This window comes from Poecilia mexicana, unplaced genomic scaffold (assembly GCF_051168715.1).
Source record: "Poecilia mexicana isolate PSO_F unplaced genomic scaffold, ASM5116871v1 scaffold_12, whole genome shotgun sequence".
Classification (NCBI taxonomy): Eukaryota; Metazoa; Chordata; class Actinopteri; order Cyprinodontiformes; family Poeciliidae; genus Poecilia; species Poecilia mexicana.
Genome location: NW_028263381.1, coordinates 15,636,496 through 15,661,992, shown reverse-complemented (window position 1 = coordinate 15,661,992; position 25,497 = coordinate 15,636,496). Strand labels below are relative to the sequence as shown.

Genomic DNA, 25,497 nt, shown 5'->3' with positions numbered 1-25,497 from the left:
AGTCATCTTTTCTTAAATATGATAAAGATAACATAAAGATCAGGAACCAATTCTTTGAAGTATATATGTGGAGATATTTTTTGCAATTCTCAGGTCTTTATCAAATAATGCACAACACATTTTTTTAAATTTCATCTATTCTAAAAAAAAAAAAAAAATGTAGTTTATAGATGAGACCTATAAGAAAAATAAATAGATATTTGTAATGGCCAGCCAAAGCCTTGGTGCATCTTGAATCCAAACTCCGGGATCTTTTTAGAGATAGTTTCCTGCATTGATTCTTCCTCATTTTATGAAAGTAATGTTTTGTCTGTCTTCCTGGATTATTATTTTTCCTAAGTTCGGGTGCCTGTGTGTGACATTTTTTGAAAAAACACTTTCTTTTAAATTTACGTAGTTTATTTTTCCATAAACTGTTTCAAAAATTATTTTTTATAAAAGTACCACCTTTTCAGTAATTTTGTTTGTTTTAAATTAGTGTTATGATGATAATGATGATGATGATACTAGTGTCACGTTGGATATGTTAAGCACCTTCCACATACATTAGCATGGCTAGTAAAGAACTATAAAAGCCTTCCTTTTTTTTTTTTTGCAATAGTTTCTTCTTCCAAAGTACTGCAACAAAGGATTCATTTTTTAAGTGTCTTTTTTTTGTACACATCTTTACCAGCGTGTTACAGGAACTGCTGCTTTTAACAAATCCCACGCTGATCCAGATCCATCCTGCTGACCCTGTGTTTATTACAGGCTGTTTTCCAGGCTTTTACATGTTAAATGCTGAGCCTTTGGTGTTTGATATTCCTGGTATAAATCAGGTGATTCAGGCAAGAGTTTGCACTGCTCGCCTCAGTGGATTTAGACATGGGTTTAATTTCCACTAATGGAACTTACTTGTGCCTGCACCCAGATTAAGGACAAACAAAGCCATTATGGACCCTGGATGGATTACCCGGATACGACAGAGTACAAATTTTGCCCTAATATCATCTTATCACGTAGAAACACCATCCTGTTTGTTTTAGGCTAACATGAGCACGGATAAGAACCAACAAAATCAAAAGGTTATACAGATCAAGATATTGTAATGATATTGTGCGAATAACCTGAATATAATATATATATATATATATATATATATATATATATATATATATATATATATATATATATATATTTTTTTTTTTTTTTTTTTACATTTTATTTTTTTGCATGTTTGGTCTTGTCGTTTTCCCATTTGCTTGGTTCAGGTCTTTCTTTATGTAAACCCTCCAATGTCTGCTTTTTGTCTGGGCTTCTGCTGATGTTTATATTATGTTCCCTACTCAAATTGTTTAGAGTCTCAGTAACAGGCGCAGGATGTCTCTTTCTTCTTGCACTGCCCAGCAGCATGTGAGTTCTGGTGTCTATCGGTGAAACATGAGTCTTTCCCACCATGTCTCAGATTTGAGCTTACAGCAGCACATTTGGAATTATGTCAGCTAGGGAAATGTAGCTCTAATCCAATTGGCTAAAGCTTTAGCAAAAGCTTTTCTTATTGGGGGACATGGATGCTGGCTGCCAAGGTTTCTATAAGCACAACAGGGAGTTGGGAGTCCCACTGGTGCTGTGCTGAAGGAGTGACTGTGCAAAGGGGCAGCAGGCAACAGAGAGTGCCACTGTTTTGAATGTTCCTCCTCCTTACACTGTAATAAAGGACCCATCTGCACTCTGCTGATTCAGATCCATCCTGCTGACCATATCTATCTCTGTTGTTGATCTTGCACACATGCAAATACACATGCAAACACCCACTCTCCCCTGCATGTCATCTGCAGGAACAGGAATGGCTTTCATCATGTTTGAGGAAACATCTTCGCAACTGGCAAAGGAACAAAGCCACCAAAACAGGAATATTGACTGTGTGTGCATGCGTGAGTGTGTGTGTGTGTGTTGAGTGTGAGGGCAACAAAAGGAGAAGAAATGGAGATTGTACTGCCAACTGCCTCTAAAGCCATTCCTGTTTCCTTTCACCTCTGTGTGGAATCCAGGAAGAGGTCGGAGTGACAGAGACACGAGATCCAAGGCAGGGAGAGAAATAAAGTGAGACAGTTTGGACAGAAAGACTGGGACAGGAGAGATGGCCTTGTAAGGCTCAGATATTTAGCATGAAGACTGAACCTGAAACAAACTATGAAAGAACTGGTTTGCCAGGTTTGTGGTATCTAGATGATCTGGAGAATCTGCTGCATTAAAAGGTGAATGGCTAGCTACGTGTGCATGCTAAAGGTCCACATCCTTAAAATGTATTAGGGCAGTGTTACAAGTTCTCCTATTGACTGATTAGCTAGCTTTGTAAATGATCTAGATATTTTATGAGGGTTATTATCAGCAGTTTGATTTGCAACCGGAGGCTTAATTGACCTTGTGAAAAATTATTAGTTCATACTTCATTTATGGGAGAAAATGCTTTGTCTAATTTTTCAAAACAGTTTGTGAAAAACAAATCAGAACAAAATGTATTTATCCTCAATGGAGATTGTATCGTCTCACAGATATTTTTTATCAATAGTTTTGTGACTATTTTTTATCAATATGAATACAGCAATCCAAAAGAAAAATGTCTGGTACTGATTTTTCTGTTTCTCTTATCTAAGGAGGATGGTAAGGTAAATAAAAGAGAAAAAAAAAGTCATGTGCTACAGACTCTTAGGTAATTGTTTTTAAACCAAAAAGAAAAAAAAAACTATACATCAAATCAAAAATCTCCAAGTTTTACCTGATTTTTATTAAACTTAAAAAGTGCATCAAAGTACATTCTGCCAATGGCTCGTCAAGCAGCCAGGCAACATTTTCTTTTAAATACTTCATATCTTCTCTACAAAAAAATATCAATAGGCGAATTTTATACAAAATAACTGTAAGCTACATTCTAGAGAAAAATTCCTGAATAAATGAATCTACAAATAGTGAGCTACAAACCGGTTGGGGTCCATATTATTTGACCAACAAATCCCTGATCAGAGCCTGTGTTAGGCTAGTTGTTTGTTACATTGCTAATTCTTAACCTAGTTTTTATTCATAAGTCTATGATTGTTTTCCTGAAGGAATTAAAATGAAAAGAGGACAAATTAGTCTGGTTGAATTTTAACATGCATGTTTTTTTTGTTTTTTTTTTAGATTTACTTAGAAATTGACTGGTAATCAAATGGTTAATACCATTTCTATGTCCCAAAATTCAGACAACGATAACAAGAACACTCTTCAGTATAGAAGCACTTATTGAGAAAAGACTTAAATGTATACTGCACAGATAACATTTTTATGCATCATATATTACATGTTGTCAGTATTTGTAATTGCTGTTGAAGTACTCATGGTAAAATGATCTCTTACATCTTTAGTGGCTGGTTAACTTGCATTATCACTGCTTTTCAAGATGGCATGTGATGTAACATTGGGAGGAGTACTGTAGATTGTCAGACTATAGCTCATCAAGTAGCCCTCTCCAAACTACTGACTGTTTAAGAAGTAAACGTAATTCTTATTTGATGTTGCATCATAATGACAATGTTCCCCAGCGTTCTACCCAACACTGTCATATGCTCTCCTGGCCAAATCCCAACAGACCATATGACAGTAGCCCGTTTCCACACAGATCCAAGCTGTTGTTTATTTCCATTTTGTTTCCTCTCCTTCTCCCTCTCTCTCCAACATGCACACGCTCATCTCCAGGCATTCTCGCATTCACATGCACAAAGTAACTCTCCCCTTTCCCCTCCTCATCTCATGTCCCATGCAGCTCTGCTTACTGTCTGCTTACTGTATCAAAAAGAGCTTAGATCAGGGAAACTGTAGCTTACCCTCATTCACAGTTCCAGGAAGATCAAGCTATTAATTTAAACCAGGTAGACCATGTTGGGAGCAAGAAGGGATAGTTGCCAGTTTAGTGCTAGTACCTTTAGTCACAGAAGAAATACTGCTAAAATCTTATCTGTACTAATTACACCTTTCCTGACCAATTTATGTTTCCCCTCATAAATATAGATAGTCATCTAATTCTGATTTTCTCTGTTCATTTTGGAAGAACTGCAGTACACAAAATATCTAAGCCAGAATGTGCTGCTGTTTCTTTCGAAAGAGGTTTTTGAAACTACCAGAAAAAGCATAGCTCTTGTCTGATTTCTATTAAAAAAAAAAAAAAGTCCATCTAAATTCATCCTGAGGCTTTTACAGACTGATCATGGTGTAGGTTCTTAGTTTTGGTGTATTTAATAAATGAAAAGGAGAGGGAGAAGTATTATTAAAAAGAATGATTATTGAATAAGTTACTTTGACAAAACTTGTTAAATTAAATAGTTTGATTTTACTGCTAAGCAGCTCACAATCGTTTCAATTAAATACACTTGATATATTGCTGCTCTATGAATGTAATATTTAAAAAAAATGGTAATATCAGTCACAACTCTACTTTTAGCGTTTGGGTTTTGCTAGCATCTTTATAGTGTTTACTGTTGGCACAATAAATCAATATTGTGGCAACGTGAGCTGTTGCTACTAATAAATAAGCTAATCTTTTTGTGGTTTTAGCCAGCTCGTGTGGCTGGAAGCTGTATTTTCCCCCATAATGACCCACTGACTGGGGTTAGCAGATTAAGCGTTGCTTTCATTTCAAGCAGAGGCGGATCACCCTATAATTGGTTATGGAGATTATCGGGGAGATGTTGGTGAGAGTTCTGATGTGGGTGTTTATCTAATAAAAGGGGGATTTATGGGATTCTGGCAAGCTGAATGACACACCAGAATCAAGATTAAAGCTTCATACATGTAAGATCACACCTGCTTTTTGTTAATGTAGTAAAATGACTCATTGCTCATACTTCCTATTTATTCACAGACGCATGCAGAGCCTGCAAAGTTTATCTGGTGCACAATCTGCTGTGTGTGGTCACTTTGCGACTTTATGGATGCACAGATATTACTGTAACATATAGATCTGAGAATGTGATGTCTCCTTCGTGTCTATCGAGCTGGTTTCAGGCGTATATGGGGAGCTTGCTGGGAGAACATGTATGAATAGCAGAGGACGCAGCAGAGCAGCGAACTCTTTCTGACACACTCATACGTGCTGGAGAGCAGACGACAGCACTCGCTGTGAAACGCCACCATATTTCCTCTGAGATCTTTTCATCTTCTCACTCCAGCACACTCATCATCAGTCTGTGTGACTAGTGCATGCGCAGCTACCTTTCTGTCGGCCGCCTGTGTGCATGTGTGTGTAGCTGGAAATCTGGAGAGGAGGAGGACTATTGTCAGCGAGAATCTATACGTTGTTCTTACTTTTTATTAATGAGCTGTCTCACTGCATCTCCTGTCCATCTAAGATGTAAGGTGTGAAAATCCAGCTTTTAATTACTAGAGGCTTCTGAGATGAGTATAGATGTTGGGGGTTTTTTTGCATTGTGATATTAAAAACAGGTATGTAACAGTGCTAGAGGCTAACTAAACAGATTAAATGCTACATCATTGGTGAATTTCTGTGTGTCTTTTTCTACATGAACGTTTCTTAATGTGTGCAACCTAGATAAAAGTACATTACAGTGAACCCCTGTACTTGAAGGGGTTAGGAACCACAACTATTCGTGAATAGCTCATCTCCACAAATACTTGAGACTCTCGCTAAGACCACTTATAGCTATCTGTTTTAGTATTTCAAACACTAAATATACCTAAATATAGATTAATAGACACAGTGTATACTTAATACATCTGCATACACCGACATCTAAAGCCGTCCTTATTTTTAATCAAACAGAGTACAGCCTTGTTTGATTGACTACTTTGCAAATGAAAGCCAAAAGTTTGTCAAATAGCATTGCACCTGGGTATTTTCTTTCAAGTATATATATGAAAAATGACAAAAATCAAATGCAACAACAGTCTTTCCGGCCAAATATCAAAATTCTTGCTTAATTAAACTACAAGACGTCCTCAAAAAATGTATTGAAATGCATGTTAGAACTCTAATCCGTCTTTTACTGTTGCTTTTGAAGCGATCATTTCTTCTGTGCTGAGCGCAGTTGACACAGGACTTGTTGCAGTGTGGATAGTGATCCGTTCTTATTAGTCTCAGTTGGTATCTTTTTTAAAACCTTATGCTTTCGATACACATTTCACACTGAAACACATTAACCTCTGGATCAAAGAATCGTTCTCCTTCCTGGATACCAATGTATAACTGCCTCTCATATCAGAAACTTAGTTTATAATCAGTTTGGTAACAACTCTTCTAAATAAGGCACCTGGAACATGATGCTATGTTACCACTTAGGCGAGTTTTTCTGCAAACAAACACGAGCCTCTGTGACACTGTCAGGAGAACATACTGACTTGCTTACACTTGGTCTACCTACAATGGCTTGCACACGGAGAGAGGGTGGGTTTCAGGTCAGCATCCTCCTTCACAAAGGCACTCCAAGGTTGGAGACCCAGCTTTTTAAGAAGGCTGAACGGTTTGCCATCTTCCCCGCAGCAATCCAGAGTCATCCTGTCATGATGTTGGTAAAACAGGCTGACAGTAAAAGACTCCCTCTCCTTCTGTTTTCCAGTCGCTACGTGGAACAAAAAGCAAAGCCTTACCGAGTCGAAAATGCAAACCGTTCTTTAGCTCAAAAGTGATGAAAACAAATAGGTTCCCAAGAGACTTTTTAAATGTTTTTGTTTAGTGTTACAAACGCATTTAATATAAAGTAGTTTACGCATAACGAGCTGCAAAGCTGTCTAGAACTTATTTGATGCTGATGATTATGGACCAAGGTGACTTCTGCCTAAATAAAATGGATTTAATGAATTTCTAACACTTTTAACAAAACTGATTGTCGAGGCTGAGCTCCATTACACGGCTGTTTTTAAATATACTGATCACTGGGGAGGCATATGGCGTAGCAGTAGGGGATCCACTGGCCACCTTTCTATCTCTCCATGTTTCCGCTCTAATTGAAAGACAACTAGTACCACAAAGTCCTGTTTATACTGCATACAAGTATTTGCATGGTTATTGTTTAGCTTGTAAAATATCAGTCTCATGACCACTGCTGGTGACACTGACCCAGGCTTTAAACAATTGGCAGTAACTGCGGGGAAATGTTTCGAGGGCCCAAAAGTAGGAGTTTTCTGCTTTTAATGAAATTATGTTTTTCGACTTCAGCATATTGCAAGCTCATATTACTGTGAGGCATCTTATTCCATTAAATTTTTATGTAAAATCTCCAAAATAGAGCCAGGCATGAGACTTTCTTGGTTCTATAACCTAAGGGGAAAATACCCGGTTCACAGTATTAAGCGATTTTTGTCACATGTGAAGGAATAGAACCCAAAAGCAGGGGAAAGGCAGGTAAAAATAATTTTACATAAAAGGGGATTCAAAAACTAAAGTCTTGGAGGAATCCATAACACTAATTAGGGAGAAGACCATAAGCAACCAGGAAAACATTAAGCAAACAGGGATAAAACTCAAACCTAAGCAAAAGACGTGTTTTCAAAACAAAACAGAAATACAGAGAATATACACAACTGAAGACTGTATTGAAATACTAAGGTAAAAACAAAAGCACAAGGAATCTAAAACTAAAGAATGGCCTGATTATGTAAAGGACGATACCTGAAACAAAAACGATAGCAGCCAGGTGATCAGCAATCTGCAGCAGCATGTGGGGATGGGAGAACAATCAATTTCAATTCAGATTATTTATATAGTGCCAATTCACAACAAATGTCATCTCAAGGTACTTTACAAAGATGTAATTTCAATTTAGTTGCATAGCAGCGTAACTACAGAGACAGCTCAGGACACTGTTACTCTGTTTCATACAACTGGAGAAACCTCTGGTTCTTTGTCTTTTATATCCATTAAAATGACTACATACCGTTGATTTGGTTTGACAGTATTTTAAAACAACATTTTCTAACTTTTTGCAACCATTTAAATGGATAAAGGTACCTATGCCTAATTATGCCAGAAAGAAGAAGACCAAATCAGAAGACCTCTTCAAACAGTTTTTTGTTTTGTTGTTGTTGTTGTTGTTTTTGATGCATTTCAAATAATTTGAATTTCTAAATATGCGAAACTGTCCCCACACCTTTCTTTTTCAAAGATCATTTTTGGAAAAACTCTAGAAACCATGAAGATTATGTGTTCTTAACAACCTGTAGTATATATTGTTTTACACATAGTTGAAACTTGTCTGCCGAGGGCCCCAAAAGTGACTGTGCTTCAGAGGCCCCCCATCCTCTTAAATCAGACTCTGCTGTGGCTGGTCAGCTGCAGCTTTATGAGCTGCTCGTAAGTTTCCGTAAACTGTTGTATTTCTGCCTAGTTGCTGTTTCCTCTTTCTCAGAAGCCTGGGACTGATCTTTCAAAAAGTAGAACAATGTACTAATTTTGTGGATTGTTGGGTGTTTGCTCACTGTATGGCTACAAATATCTGTTTTAGTTACTAATAAGTTTCTGCGCAAACCAGTTTTTGTTCCTTATCTGATGTTGGACAAGTAGACTTTATGTAGGGCTGATAGCAGCAGTTGGTTTAATAAAAGCAATCCTTAAAATCAGCAGTGTGGTTCAATTTAGGTCAGTGGTAAGTTTCAATATGAACTAGGTTACGTTGGGTTTGGTCTCACTCTCAGATCCACTTTCTGACTTCAGAGATAAACAAAAAGCCACCACCCTTTTTCTTGGTTCACTTTTTTGTCTGCATCATTTTATACTGAAAGTTTTTGAAATGTTCACCACCTACACTACTTCTTTGAGTGAGTTCTGGTTGAAGCAAGACTCGGTAGTGGTCACAATCCATTTTTCTTTTTGCGCTTTCTGCATATCTGCTCTACATAGCAGTCAGCTCAGAGTTGGTAGCCAAAATCTTTTTCTGCCACTGAAGGCAGCCCAGAACCACTAGTGGTAATTGTACAACAGCTGAAGACTTTTAACTCATTCAGCTTTGCTCCTCCTTGACATTCACATTCTATTTATTGAATATGACTATATATTACACTAAAAGCACATCTCTAGGTTATTTAAATATATTGAATAAATCTGTCCACTGGCCTGAATATCACCGAGGTCTAAAAAGTATTTGTGCACAATTTCAGCAGCATAACTTTTGAATGACGCATTCGGTATTAACATTCTTGCAGCGTTTTATATCACAGAAACGAGGAGGAAAGAACAGGAAATTAATTCTCGGCTCACAACAAACAGGAAAAAACGAATCATGTTTTATGACAAAGGTTTTATCTGGAAGGGATCCCAATTCACACAAGGTCATTTATTGATCACGGAAGATGTAGACGGCAGCTGGGTTATTACCATGGGTTTTATTAATATGCTTCCTGCTTTAATCCCTGATCTCTGTCTGAAAAATACAGTCGGGGAACTCGAATGTTTTCCAGCTGTGGGTAGTTCCTGTAACCCAATGATACATTTTAATATTGATCTTTCATGTCTAACCGGAGTCGTCATCAGTTGTTGCATTGCTTTTGGCACTTGCTCCCACAGGATAATTCATACTTTTTTTTTTTTTTTACAGGAAACCTTAAAGAGAAATTGAATACAAGAAAAAATTAAATCATTACACCAAAATCATTGCTTAAATACATTTTGTTTTAATTTGTTAATTTTTTTGTGTGTGTTGGATCTGTTTGCTGTTGGTGAATCTGTATTCAACAGGTTTTCTCTGTTCAACAAATAAACATCTCTGCTTCTGTCAGTCAGTGTTAGGTAGTCAGGTTCCTATCGGCTCTACTCCCGGGGTAAAGCAGTTTTTTGTAAACTGTACAGTCATATCACCACTCAGAGCTGCTATCTCAACCTGAACAGCTTTCAAACCATCTAATTCTGCCTCGTGTGAGACATCACTCTCATAAATGTGCCTGTGTAACGTGTAGATCTGAACGTTGCAAACTATACATTCGTTATTCAATGAAAGATTTTTCTCCAAGGTCAAAGTTTCTCTAGAGAATAAAATTTTAGATTTACTACTGCATAGTCAGCCATAAACTAACTTTATTGCTTCATACTTTTGGACTTTCAACTTTGCAGCTCCTTGGTTTTGAACAATGCCCAGTTTTGTTTTGTTCAGAAATGTATGTCAGCTACTTGGTCAATTGTTGCAGATCTTTCTTTTGCTCATAATCTTAAAATGGAAAATAGCTTAAAATTAGCCCATTGCATAAAATGAAGTTATAATATAGTTACATTCTGTAAAATATTAAGCAAGTAACACTTCCTTATTTTGCTCACGTTTGCAAAAATGAAGCTAGTAGCTATAGTTTGCTCCCACTTTTTATCTTGCTGTCAAACATCTACTGTTACAACACTGCAGTGTAATGTTTCTCCAGCTGAAAACCACAGCACGATTTGGACAGTGTTGTATTATGTATTAATTTGAATTGATCAAACTTTGTCTCGGTGGCCTGTTTCAAAAGGCCGTAATGCACCATTACAACATTATGTCTCAGTTTGGATTATTTTCTGTCTCTCTTAAAAGTAGATGTACCAACATCTTTCTTAACTCATATAAATGTGCTTGTTGATCTTGTATTTTTTTTCTTTTCCAACCTCTAATCCAGCAGGTGGCTAAAGTGTAAAGAATCTTAGAGGTGTGCTGCTGCTGCATCCCACTTAATGCTGCGGTCAGCTCACGCTATTTCTGTTGCCGCCAGCTGAGATCAGCCCTGCCCATTTCGGACAGGCACAGCAGGTTAATCCATTAAGCGCTGAACTCATTTTAAATAAATTTAGCTTTGTCAAGCCTAATGCATCAATTATATAAGCAAGATTCCCCAAAAGTAGATTTTTCCATCTGCCTTTTTTTTTTTTTTTTTGGCATTGTTACTTTTGCAACAACAAAAAGAAACTTTTATCATTCTAGTTTTAGGTATCTCCCGTACACACGTTTTTCTCTTATCAATGTGTAATAGTCTGATTAATTCACTAAAATGCCTATTGCATTCTTCATCTCTGAAGATTTAATTAAACCTCTGAAGTGCTGAACAACACGCACAGTTTGGTTCATGAGTTACTCTTCTACCTTCAGATGTTGCTTGGGCCGGAGTGAAATATCTGAATCACACAGCACACCATGCAGTATTTTTTTAATTGTTTTCCACTTTAGAAAGTATGAAAAAGAAAGCTTAAAAGTGTATTTTGATTTGAAGTAAATCTCAACTTTTAAATGTTTTGTAAAGCAACTAAAAACAGTGTTTTTAGTGCTGTTATGTAAGCAAATAATCTGTAATCCTTCAAAAGAATTCCCTAATGTAATTAAATATTTTTAAAGGACTTTAGATGTTATCATTCTTATGTTTGGTAAATCTACATCCAAGTAGCCCAAAGAGAACGACGCCTGAAAGCGATGCAGCCAAAGTTGTTTTGGTGTATTTCCACGCATACAGACATATTATATATGGGAATAATTAAAATTAAAATTATGAAGAGGTTTTATTATCTAATTTGTATTAGCTTAATAATAAAAGGGCAGCAGTTGAAATGCTTGCCATTAAAATCTTAGGCCGTCCCACTTAAAGCAAAAGGCAACGTTTTTTGAAGCAGGAACTTCAAAAAAAACAGAACTTTTTTGTGTTTTACGTCCACATAATTAACTGAAACGGCACTGAAATGCTACAAGCCCAATTCTCAACAAGTCATATGAAAACAGATTGAAATGCTTATCCTAGCACTGCAGTAACTTGCTTACTATTAGAACATTGTCAGCAATAGCAAGACATGAACATGGTGTTTATTTAACACTGTGGCTCTATGTGTCAAGCTGGATGTGTATTTAGAAATAAAAGGCTTCGATGTAGAGAAAAGAAAAAAAAAAAAAAACCCTGTTGACAAAAACAGATTCTGCAATATCCGGAACGTCATGACTAAAGTAGAACGGAAACAACATAAGAGTGAAAACTATGCAATGACGACATATGGTTTTATTTTCGGCTCTTTAAAATCATTGGACCTTCTAGGATGTACATAGCATTGATTTTTGGACTTGGATAAGTATTGACCGGGACATTTGTAATCACATTAGAAGTCTGATAAATTCAGACAATATTTTCTAAGTTCAAAGTATTCCCATGAGTGTATCATCAAATTCAAGTTGAATGTGTCACTTTAACTTTCACATTATTGAAAAAGTTATTTAAGTTCACACACCGAGTTTTGTGCTTTTTTTTTTTTTTTTTTTTAACTGCAGTGGTTGTTTTGGAGTTTGCGATTTTATAGCATCCAGGGTAAAAGTAGAGAGCGTTAAACAACACAGGAGGATGTAAATGGAGGAGGGCAAAATTGTTGGTGATAGAGAAAGAACAGCTTATTAGTAGAATGAATGGTTAGATTCAATTGTTATGCAAATGTGTGAAATGGAAGCATGAAAGAGACAACCCTCATCCCGAACAGCTTTAAGTGAGGAGGCACTGACTTCTGTCTCAGACTGATACAGAAGGCTGAATCAATGCGATACCTCTCCTTCTCGCCTCCCTTTCAGTGGGAATTTTCTGACCTAGATAGCTCCTCCACTACGCAACACAGCAAGAAAGCAGCAGCAGAGTTATTTTTACACATTACCAGGAGACAATAGTTTGTCCTCTGATCGTCCTCCCAACATCCGTATGCTTCATTCCACTCCTCCTTCATCCTCGTGATTGCCATCCCTTTGTGTTTTAGCATCCTTTTGCTTATGTTTCTCATTTCTATATTTAGCCTCTTTTTGTTTGATTTTTGCCTCCTCCTTCAGGAATTTAAAGATCAATCAGCTACCAGCTGAGTTTGATGCAGAAATCAGCCTGGATTGTTTAACACTGAAACAGGAATTTGAGGAGAATCTTGAATAAATATTGTCTGGGGGGGGAAAAAAAAAAAAAGAAAAGCAGAATAATTTTAAGTCAAGTTCAAAATCCTTCATCCAAAGTTTAAGTCAAGTCTGTGGCAGGTTAAAAATGAATATTTAACATCTTTCCCCCCCCCTCAAAACATCCAACATATAAAAAACACCACTGCTTGTGACTTATTTAAAAAAAACAAACGAGTTATGACATGTCCCCCAGAAGACATAAATATGTGTATAAGTTTAAAAGAAGATGCTAGAAGTAGGTTACAGAATTTTTTTGAATGGATAAAATGGCACGTGCTTTTATTTCAATGAACAGCTTTCAATTATGTAGTTAACGCCTGTTCCTAATGTTCAAGTTGTCCTCCCCTTTGCTCTATGTGGCTCATTTTCTTATGATGAAGAAGCTTTTGTTCTCCTTTCTTTGGTTTAGATTTGCACAAATCTTATGGAACCATTTAGGAAATCCATAAATATTTCCACAGCATTTTGCAAGTGACAAAGTAAAGTGAAGATTGATGTAATGGGTAAATTAGGATGAAATTTGAGTTCATGAAAAGAGCTAGATAACGAAATGTGCTTTTATTTTGAAAACCGGGTGTGCTTCATTTATAACTAGCTTTACAGTCAGAGAATTAGGATATTGGAGGTTTGTTTAACTTCACTTTGAGATGATTCAGTGTCACTTGTTGCACAGTTCATGTTAGGGAATCTTGTGTGCGGTCATTATGATGCTACAGCGAACATGAAATGGTTTTTATGAGGCGCTACTACCCACAGGCCAACAATTCAGACATGGAGCAGTTCTGTCAGAGGTTCAGTCAGTGGCTGATTTACTGTAAAAGCTTGCCTTATAGCATGGAATTGAAGTAAACATTACAGGGAGATTTGGGGTTTGACTAAAATGAATATTGACAGAAATCACCCTTTAAGAATGAAATCAGGCATAATTTAAAGTTTAAATCAAATTAGCTTTAAATGTAGGGTTTGAAAAAGAGATTTTCTTGCTATAACCCTAAGCTACTTCTTTTCATTTTCTTTATGGATTCTGTTATGCCCTAAAAAAAAACCCTTCACAGTTCACAGTGTGCTTTACCTCTCTTGTCCTCCTCTCCAGAGAGCGCAGGGACAGACAGGTCATCTATCTGCTCCCTAATGATGACGGATGGCAGCGCTACAAAGAGCTCGAAAGAAACACATAGTTATGTTAGGAATAAAAGTGAATTAACAAAATAAGGGAAGATTGTGTTTTATGTTTGTTTTTTTTCCCCAACTCTTGTCCAGATGGTGGAAGTTTTAGTGTCATGTTGAATTTCAAGCGTTTGTATCATTTCTGTCATCAGCTGAATGTCAAACACACACAGCGACACACATCTGCAAGGTGCCATCTGGTGTAGTTCACACTTTTGAAGACTCTCTTGCACCAAGGGCACATTCAGCTGCATCCTGACTTTGCTGACCTGCAGGTCTGCAGGAGCCGGTGAGGCCGAGTACAGTCTCTCTCTCTCTCTTCCTCTCTGGGATTCTCTCACTCATATTTACCCACACTATTATTTTCTCGCTGTAGCCTTGAACTCATGGCAGCTTCGTGCTGTTCTGTGTTTATTATAACCGGGCTGCAATATAGTAGGAAAACATCCAGATGCAGCGTTATTATTGAATATGTCATCGATGATAGTGGCTTTATTTCCATTATCATAATGTTCTTTTCACTCTGTGTGAGCCGCAGCGTCACAGTCTCTGCTGTGATGTTGGGGGCATCAAAGTCTATGTCAGCTGCTACAATTACAAATTTTGCTGGACAATAAATTGTCCCAGAGGTTAATGTGATAAATGGTAATGTTGCTTTGAGACCATTTTCAAGTAATATGATGGTGATGCAAGTGCACCATGTGAAAGACCTGTAAACTTTAATTTCATATAACATTTAAAACTGTACCTGGAACCTTTTAAATATCCACAATAAATAAACAAAACAACTGAAATAACCAATAGAATGGATACTGAAGTCTTGCAAACATAGTTGCCTTCAAAAAGGTTTAGTTGGGGCCAGAGCACCAACTGAAGATGTTTTCTTATCCAATCCTTTGTAGAAAGACTCAAGAAAAACAATCAATCATTCAAGTGGAAATTATCAAGCTGGCTTTAATTTTTTATGGTATTGATTTATTGCTTATTGCAACAGGCTTAAGTCAATTCAATTAGCAAAACATGTTAATGTTTATGATGCATTTGAACTATTAAAACCTGCCAGTTATTGCATCTAAGAAGTTCTTTGTTATTTTCATTGTGTTTTATGGCTATTACTGTATTTCTTATGTGGGTCCAATTTTAGATGTACTTCCAACTGTCCAAAATCTTTCCATTTAATTCATTTTTAGTGATTCAGGGTTGAATGGTAATCTGCTAGTCACTTCATGAATGTAGAATATTTTAAAGGAAAAAGTGAGAGCACCCATGCAAGGAATTATGGAGTCATGTGCGCTTGTCTTCTTTAATCCTAATTTAAGATCAACCTTTGACACAAAAAATAATGCCTTCCAGGAAAAAACACTATTTGTGGACTTCAAGTGGTGAGAAGAGAAAGCTTTCTCTCATGATTTTATACAAATTCATTACACACAACGTAATATAATTCAATGGTAATGGCTTCTTTCTTTTAATTTTGGTGATAATGGCTTAATAAATTAAATTCTATAAATTATCTCTCGTTATTTTAGTATTATATTTAAGGAAATGCATTTTAAATCCAGACATGCCAGCCCACTGATTTGCTATATGCATTGAATGCTTGCTTCATAATCCTCTTTTTTTACTTCTGTGTCTTCATGTTTTTCCACTACATTTTTTTTATCCATTTGGCTTTACGTTGGTGTGCTTAGATGCAGCTCTCTGTGAGTAGTCGGTCTCATTAGCAATTCTTTTTCTTAGTCGTTTGACTGGGTAAATGCTGAGGCTATGCCACTACGTTTCTATATCGCATTTTTTTCAAATCATTAGTCTGGTAGCATTCAGATGTTTGGATACACTTAAAATGTCACTCTATGTTTTATGAATCTGTATATTACGAGTTTCACTTTTTCAACTGAAATGAAATACATTTTGAATATTTAGATTTATTGTGATGCACATACACAGCTGAGAAGAGTAGTTGTATATTTAAATAGGAGACGGCTTGTCATGACTTGTTTTAAGAAGTTAATCTGATCACACGTGTCATAACGCAACACTCATTTTCACCGAGCCCTCCGCTCAGCTCACCTCTTTGCTCTCACACCTTTCCGTCTGAGACCTGCACTTGGAGAGTGATCTGTAAGCCTGATGGGAAGTGTTAAGACCCTTTTCTGGTGGGTTCATCATACAGCGCACCAACTCATACGCACACACCCCGACACAGTGGTAAAGTCTCACCATTCCCAAAGTGCAGACAAGAAGGCAGTCTGTAACTATGACAACCCAGAAAGAGGGGAAGTGATTGGGTAAGACTGAGTTGTTAAGATCTACTGTTAAAAGCTGCTGTACGAAGCCCAGAGCAAGTGTTATTCTTTGTCATTGTGGCGTTCGTGTCCATTCACGTCGGTTTGTGTGGGTGAGAAAAAGGCAAAGACAACAGTTTTCCTTAAATGTCCTCCCCCCTTACTGATTTCTTTACGTTCTGTTTGAGCTCATTGTCAGACTCATTCAGCGCAGAAGCTCGCTGTGGCGGCTGAGCCCTGGAAAAAAAAGACTGAATCCCAACCATTGGTTGCAAACACTTTTGTGGCTAATTGAATGAGAAGAAACACTCACAGGGGAGATACAAAGCGGCTGCACAGTGGAGGTGACATCAAATAGACCAGATAATAGCCTCGCGGAATCGCATAACTGGTTGTAATGTTCCTTTCAGTCCTTAGAGGGGATGTAGTTTTGACTAGATCTTATCATACCTCTATTACCGTTTAACTTTATGTCACAGGCTACACATTTTTTCCCCTTAACTTCACTGCATTTTATACCTATTGATCTAAAGTCAGTATAACTGTTTTTCTGTGGGTACAGTGATTTATGAGGCTACTGGGTTTGTGAGTCAATGAGGTCTGTTGCTGTTATTCTTAGTTTATTAATTCAAGACTAACAATTGTGATCTCTGCATTTTTGTCTGCGTGAGCTGAAACTGTTGTACCTACTAAAAGGAAAGAGGAAGAAAAAAGCTTCCTGCTCCGCAACAATGCAGAACAGGTTGGGTGAAGAACCTTCCTGGCACCGTCTGTTCGGCTTTCTTTATCTCTGCTTTCTTATCAGTTACTGTTGTTCTAATTTTATCTCAAGTCTTAAATGTGTTTTACTGTTAAACCCACAACTGACACAACTCAGATGTGTTGCTTGTTAAAAAATTAATGCAAAACATTCACCTGCTCATTGAGCTTTCGTTTTTTTTCTGCGTGCTACTTTATCTCGACTCGGCTCCATTATTTTGGACCAACTTGTTTTACGAGTTGTAGAATTAAGGACAAGGATCCGCAACAAATAAAAAGGCTTTTCTGCTCTCTCTAAAATGTGCAGTCAATTTAGGAAATTGTTTTCTGTGTTTTGCAGTGAATTTAAATGACATGAAAAGCATCAGATATTAGGATTAGGATTACGTGAAGCAGAAAGGATTGAGGAATACTTTTTATTTTAGGTTTGTTATCTGAAAAACATAGAAGTAAATTAAATGGATCACTTGTTTTTTTTGTTGTTTTTTTTAATGAAAGCAGTTAGAAAATGTAGAATGTAAGAGCATCTTAAACATTTTCACACACACTGTTTACTAATTAGATAATATCTGAAGGTAGTTGCTTGCACCGCCTTCTACATTTCTTACGTCTTGCTATATGTAAGGAAGGCCATCACTGCCACAATCATTGCTGTTTTATATTGATCAATGACATAAAATCCCAATAAAATATTTAGAAGTTTGTGGTTGTGATGTGGAAAAAGTTCAAGGGGTGTGGCTACTTTTTGACCGCACAGCGTTCGCTCTATCATTTCACGTTGTGTCTTTTTTTAGGAGCGTTCCTCTCTGCTCATATGGCAATTACTGGCACTGGCAACCTGTGACTAACAAGCTAAATATCTTATTGGCTGTGTTTTATTTACAGAGTTGTGTTTCTCTACCACCTGCTGGAGCATAAAACAATGTCTGTCTTTATGCTTCATTTCACCGTTGCGTCTCAGTGTGACGCCCAGAATCTTCTCGTTATCTTTAATGGTTTCCAGAAGCGAGGCAAGCGATTGGTAAATTACAAACAAGACGTTATATTCTTCATTTCAGAGGCTCTGTCTGCCATTGAGAATCATCTGGAAATACTAGAATATGCGTTTTCTTTGACGCTTCCTGAGGTGCTCTCATGCTGTCAAAACGGTAAAACCTGTATGGTGTAATACTTTTTCTGTTTTCAAAACAAAACATAATAAAACTATAATATATCAGGGAGAAGAAAAGAGCCACATTATTTATTTAAAATGTTCTGGTTTATTTGCTAGAAACAAAGAGGTGTTGGGATTATCTCATTGTGTGTTTGAGGTGTGCAAAGCAAGGTGAGAATTATGCAAATGTATTCAAGTTGAAGAAACTTCTGAGCAAATCATTTTCAGGGACAGTTTCTGGAGAGAAATGTCTGTAAGTTACTATAAATTAGGTGCTGAAACTGGCAGACAAAAGGGGAAATATTTATTCAATTGATTAAAATAAATGTTTTGATTGAATATCTTTCGCCACTCAAATTTTGCCATTTATCGTGCGAAACATAGCCACTAGCTAAACTAGCTACAACTTAAAAGAAATGGTTAGACTGATTAAACCTGAACTCTATCATTCTTTACCAAACAGTTATTAAAACACAGTCTGGGATTTTGAAAAGCTCATAATAGCTTCGAAACTTATTTTTGAAATCCTTGAATTTTGGATCTCTTTAAGCCAGATCCTTTTTGAAAACTGCAGTAATTAGAGAAGTTAAACCTGCATTGAATCCCACCACTTACTGTTTCTTTGAAGCAAAGCATGCAATTTGTGAAACCTTTATTTCATTTGTGGAAAATTTTAGTGGATAATTTCCCCCCCCCTACATTTGTTAAACTCTTGCCTCATTCTCTGTTAAAGAAAGTTGTATTTAAAGTTAAAGCAGTAAATAAGTTTTGAACAGTTTCTCCGTGGTTCTTTCAATGTTTGCATGTGTGCACATGTGAACACTTCAACAGACATGAAACCAGTTTATCTTGTATGCCTGCCACATCCACTTCACCAACCAACACCCGTCTGAGTAATACCCTTTTATCCGAGGTGTGACGGTTTTTGCAAACATCTCAGAGTAAATAGTTTGCATTGGTTTGATTTTTTTTATTTATTTTTTTCTGGCTGGGAGATTGTTCTCAGATTTGCAGTAAGGTGTGCCATCTTCTAGTTCGTTGTATCTGGTTTGTCAGGTTCATCTCTGTCAGGTGAAGGCAGACATGACGTGGCACATGGTTTTAAAGAGGTTGTGAGGCATTGATTATTCTATGTTTTTATTATCTGAGTTATTAAAGCCTGTGCTGCAGCAATCAAATTGGTTAGCCTAATGTTTCCAGTTGTCTAGCAGTGTTCACTGGTTCTAATAATTTATAAAGACAGACAGTCAGTACTACACTTCATGAAAAGCCTTCCTCTCTACAAGATGATTTTGTATTAACTGAGTATTTGAGGTGTAATGTGGGCTTGAATTACAAAAAATCGACCGGCAAAATAAACCAGAGTTGTAGAAAATGGTGGAGATGCTTGGTAACAATCAAGATTGGACATTTCAAACTAACAGTGTCCTGAAATCAATTAGTGAACATGTTCAAGCTTCAAAATATAGTAAAAGTTTGGAGTTTTTTTTTATTTTTATCTTGCAGTAAATACCTTTGTAGAAAAAAGATAAGGGTTAGGGTATTAGTTGTTATGAAGAATAACTAACTCAAACTTAGATTTGGGATGTACAAATATAAAAATTTGGGCCAATACCAATATGTTAAAAAATGACTCCAGGTACCAACGCTATTGCCAACTTATGCGTTTCTAAATTAAATTTGAATGGCTTTACCAGAAGGTGAACAGTTGTGGATACTACATGTGATGGTAATGCAGCTGAGATGAATACCTGATTAATTCATCACCAATTAAAGTAAGCATTTTTTTTTTTTGTGCCTCGCATAGGTTTGTTTAGAAGAGGTCAGCACTACATTATGCAAACATTAGAAGGTGGAAAACCCAATAAGCAACTTTTCCCAAGGTCAAGGACGTCTTGGAGGAATAAAGACATTCATTGTATTTTTTTTTCCTTCTTAGCAACGTTCACAAAATTGCTAAATGCCTTGGACAAGTGCGAGATGTGCTAGTTCATACTGTATTGCATCGGTGCCCCACCCCTACCTGTTGCTGAGGACTTCCAATCAACTGGCACAAAGACAGCTTTTGTTCATCATAGATTTAAAATTTAATTTAATTTAATTTGTTTTTCAGTTGTGGGTTTAATTTAAGGGGCTGATTTCCTCTTTAGAGGCAGAGATTCATCTAAACAGTAAAAAAAATTGGGATTATTGATTAAAAAAAACACGTTTACTCCAGTTCCTATTCTGCCATAGCTCCTTAAATTCTTCTCCATTAATGCTTTCCACCAAACTCTGTTTCAATGATATCAGTAGTTTTGTTCTACCTTTTGTTCTGAAGTTGGATGGAAAAAGAGAAAGTAAGATGATCCATCATGCTGTTTAAATATGCAGTTGCTAAAGTACCTTTTGCAGGTTTTATGTGTTAATCTGACTGTCTGTGATCATTTGCGTCACTGTTGACCCCCTCACACACCGAAACTCATGTAAATTCCTTGCATCTTGAGTTTTCTCATTTTTTATTGATCTAAATTAAGTTATAGTTGTTGTGTATTTAAATAGACATTAATGAGGATTTGAACATGTGTGTTTTCAGGATCACACGAGGTAACCCTGCCCGTCTTCACATAGTGACTCCACTCTGACTGACGGGCTTGATAGACACAACAAGTGACCCGATTAAAAAGTAATAGGAAGGTGAGTTAAATGCATGCTAGAACCCCTTCTTGTCTTTCTTTTTATGCAAGCTGTATTTTACATTTGTAGTTGCCACGAAGATTTGCAAATGCTCCGGTGTAGTGAGTAATCATTTATGGTGGTGCTCAATTAGCTGGAAAACAGAAGAATGCCTATAAGCAGGTTGGTCCCCATCCAAGCTGAGACGACGACATGGCGGTTTCGCTTGCGTTCATGCAAGTGGCTTCATTTATCTTGTGGGTTCAGTCAGCAGTCTGGGTTTGTGTTGTAAGAGCAAAGATTATCACTTTCATCTGTGGTTCGACATGTTTATCGTGTTCAACTGGGCCACTTTTCTTTTAAATGACATTGCAAAACAAGGAAGCATTTATTTTTGTTTTGGTTTTTTTTGGTTTTTTGAGCAACTTGGCGGCTGACGATTGGCCATTTCTAATAAACTATGGGAAATCTCTGACATATTTTTATCTGTTTTAATATAAGAACAGGTTTCACAATTTCTCGTGAATCCTTTTGTTAGTGTATGTCCAAAGTGTATTAAGGTAAGGTTGCACTTGAGATCAGAAGCTATCGATCTGTATATTCCCTAAATGATGAATGGAGTTTGCCATCGAAGCTTAAATACATTAAATAATTGTGAAGTGGAAGTAAAGGGATAACTCAAGCTCAGTCAGACCGGATTAAGAGTGCTTGTGAACAGCAGTTTTCTTGCTGTAGATTCTTATTTGGATAGAGGTCTGGACTTTGACTGGGTAAAGCATAAGTGCTTTTCTCCATTGTAGTGCTGCCACATTTCCTCCAGGTTCGCACTGTATTTTGCTCCAAACGCCTAACCTGGGGGAGTTAAACTGCAGTCCTCGAGGGCAGGTGTCCTGCAACGTTTTCATGGGGCCCAAGTCCAACACAACCGAATATCACAAAATGTAATCATCTCCTCATGCACTCAGGTTGTAAGAAGTTCTGCTATTGGCCTAATTATGTAATTAAAGTGGGTTGACAGAGAAGCATGTCTAAAAGTTGCAGGATGCTGGCCCTCTGGGACTGGAGTTTGACACCTGTAACTTTGACTACTCTCCCCGTCCCTGTTAAACAAAATACTGCCACCACTATGTTCTGCATGTAGATCAAAAAGTTTAATTTCAGTCTTGTTTGGCCAGATTGCCTTCTTCTTACTGTTTGCTGTGTCTTGTAAATTACTTTTGGGAAAACTTCTTATGGCTTTCTTTTAACATTCTTGCCACTCCTCCTCCATAAAGGCTGAATGGCTGCCCTGTCAGCATTTTTCCACTTGAGCTGTATATATTTGCAGCTCCATGCAGCTTTTATTGCCTACAGTTGACCACACAACTGCACTGCATTTTTTTTAATTAGGTGACTCCTTGCACTGGATTGTATTTAATGGTATCAAATTAAGGGGGTAAGAAAGGGACAGAGTAAAAATACACTCCACACTTCACATTTTCAATTATCCAGCTATTTTAACACCTGACTGTCGAGTCATGCTCTACCTGGTGTTGGTCTGTCACCCACAATTCAAATTAAATGCATAAAACTCAGTGGTTGTGAGAAAATGTTAGGGCTCTTAAAGCTCTACAAGCCGGATCAATGACTTTATTCAGTCTGAATGGTTGCATTTTGCTCATGTTTGTAATCTACTGGCAAACACTAGTCTTTATAATCCTGTTAAACAGTCTAACACTGTTTTGTTTCCCCGCTGAGGTTGCACTGCAATGTGCCGTTTTCACGCAGCGGTGAGGCAAAATACGACACCGACATCTTATCCTGTAGCGATCCAGGTCAATTACACACTTTGGCGTAGCACTGAGGTGGCCTTTCAGGAGTACATAATCAACTGTGGTTTATATTTACAGTATTTAACATCAGTTGCCGCATGCTTCTTGCTTCCTGCTTCACTCTGGTCATCTGCTTTACATCTCACAGACCAAAACAAACCCTTCCTCGCTCATATGTGGTCTTGTCAGTTTTATAGGTCTTTCGCTAAATGTGCTTTATTAATTTGCACAGATTTTTGATCACAGTTGGCCGGCGCTTGTGCTTCTCGCGGTTAAAGAGTTCACTCACTGCTTTGGTAAACTGCCTGCTTATGTATGTAAAGTAGTTTTTATGCAGCTCACCCCCGTGGCCTTCTCCACTATCAGTGTTTGGTGTCTGCATGTGTGCGTATGTGTGTGTGTGCGTATGTGTGTGTGTGTGGCGGTTTTAGTGCATCGCTGGTGAGCCTAACAATATGCTCCACTGCTCTTCTCCACAGAGCTCTTCACTCAGCCTCGGCTGCTTTCGCTTCGTGTGGGAGGAGATTTTTGGATGTTTTGATTGTGTTAATTTGCTCAGTTACGTTTGTTTTGGTGTCATTTGCAGGTTCAGCAATAAATCTGGGAATAATTTATCAGGCTTAAATACTAGAGAGCTGCTGGGATTTGATCCATCATATGTCATATTTTATCATTTGATAAAGATAGGGTGATAGAAATAACACAAGGGTCGGGTGCATTGGGTGTATTGCTAGATCGCTGTTGCTTGATTACCCCCATTTGTTTCCTGTCACCACCTAAAAACACCTAAGCGGCTGTTATAGGCCAAAAAAAGAACAATAATATATTTATATTGGGCTTGACCTCTATGAATATTGTAGTATGGGTTGTTGTTCCTATAAATATTCTGATGAGGATTATTATTATTTAGCACATGTACGAAACATGGAACTTAAATATAAAAAACACTTCAAATTTTGTTGCCAAACTACCATTACTTATAAATAGCACTATCTCATCCCTATCCTCTGCAAGATGACCACCTATTATTCCTTTTTTATTATTATTTCATTGCCATGTCATTGGCACCCTCTTATACATAAAAAAATAATTATATATACTTCTATTTGTCATCCCTGTGGACTTTAATTTGGCCACCTCTTCATCCCAGTAAAGTTTTGTGTTTAAACTTGAAACTGGTTTGAAAAAGCCAAACAGTATTTTCCGGTTATTTCACATACCTTACATTCTGGCCTCATTGTCAGGGTAAAGGTTTGACTTTTTAAATTACAGGAACCGACTTGCAAAAAAAACCATTTCACGCACAAACACTCTCTGTGGAGATGAATTGTTCCGGCATCTCCCGTTCTCCTATTTTCTCATCCCTCCGTCTTTCCTCACATTTCCATCATCTGTTGCCTCTACCATCATCACATATGCTTCCAGTTTTCTCTGCTTCTTGCATCTTGCTTGGCGCTCTTTCACCTCGTGTTTGTTTATCTCCCTGTCTCCATCTTCCTTCTTTTCTTCCCATGTGTCATTCCTTTACTCTTTCTTGCCCCTTCAGCCGCAGTGTCCTTGAGGAAGCAGTGACTTTGCTGGTGAGCGCACGCAGCCGAGCACATCACTCTCTCTTCTTTCTTAAACGCCTCGCTCGGTGACACTCACTCAACATGCTGAATATACCCATACTTATGCATGTCTGTCGTTAAAGCCGTGGCAGTTCTGTCAAGCAGAACCAGCCCTTACAAGTATTTTCCTTTGTTCTCAATGAATAATTCATCCTGTGCCATTTTGCACACAATAATGCAAATATTGACGAAGCTGCAGCAGAGAAAAACTGAGATCGTTGTCTCCAACGTTTAGCACAGGTTCTGCACACACACTGTTTGGACAAGCAGATAGCTGAAAGGGAGGTAAAGTGACTTAAAGTGAATCTTCGCAGGTTCTTGGCGTCAGGTCTCCTCTACGCAAGATAAAACCTGATCAATTAAAAAATATGAGTTTATTCACCCAAATAATTAAGACATATTGGGTTTAACACACAAGTTCAGTTACTCTTGCCCAAGGCTTGTCATTGAGTTTGTACAAATTGCCTTCTGCGTGATCGACTGCAGTCGGGATACCAGCATGGAAATGTGATCCCGGTGTGTCCCGCTCTTCATTAGCGGTGCCCTCCACTAATCTTGGATCTAGAAAGCCCATTGTGACAGTTTTCCGTGGCTTTTGAAATATAGATGGAGTCTGATTGTCTGGTTGTAAGATGAGCCATGATAGTCTCTTGACGCTGTTTGTTCCCTGTTGGCCTCTGTTTCCATTAGAGTGTGCGTTTGGTTTATCCTACCACCTTATGTGTTTTCAGCCTGGGATCGGGTATCTTCTCTGCAGTGCTATATATGGCAGATGCGCTTTTGTAGTCGCATCCTAAATGCCGCTTTTTTTTTTTTCCTTATGCGTGTACGCTGAGCCCTCTCTTATTCAGAGTTTTTAATTAGCTGTGTTAGCCATATCAGGTCTTTTTTTTTACACACATTAACACACTTCAACATTTTATTACACTATCTCATAGGCTCCATCACATCTCTTTATCTCTGTTTTTATCCCTCTCTCTTTTTCTCTCTTGCTTCCTTATGTTTGTCCCACATTCAGCTGAAAAAGGATCCGGTAACCATGGTGACCATTCCCAAAGGAAAAAGTTGAGGACAAATCTTTTTCACACTCACTTTCCATCCTTTCTGTCAGGCATTGTTACAATCTGGTGCTTCCCTCCATGCAGAAAATATGAAGTTTTTAACTCACATGTC

The 25,497-nt window shown here is 37.5% G+C and overlaps 1 protein-coding gene across 4 annotated transcripts in view; it reads left to right on the top strand.

The window, feature by feature from the left end:
* strbp (spermatid perinuclear RNA binding protein) overlaps window positions 1-25,497 on the top strand; it is an 86,992-nt gene that overhangs the window by 3,865 nt on the left and 57,630 nt on the right. For 3 of the 4 annotated variants that reach the window (XM_088011002.1, XM_014993885.2, XM_088011004.1), the window contains exon 2: window positions 20,824-20,924. The exons of the other annotated variant lie outside the window; for it this stretch is intronic. The gene's annotated coding sequence lies outside the window, so the exon portion shown is untranslated. The remainder of the gene's footprint in view (window positions 1-20,823; window positions 20,925-25,497) is intronic. 4 annotated transcript variants of the gene reach the window in all.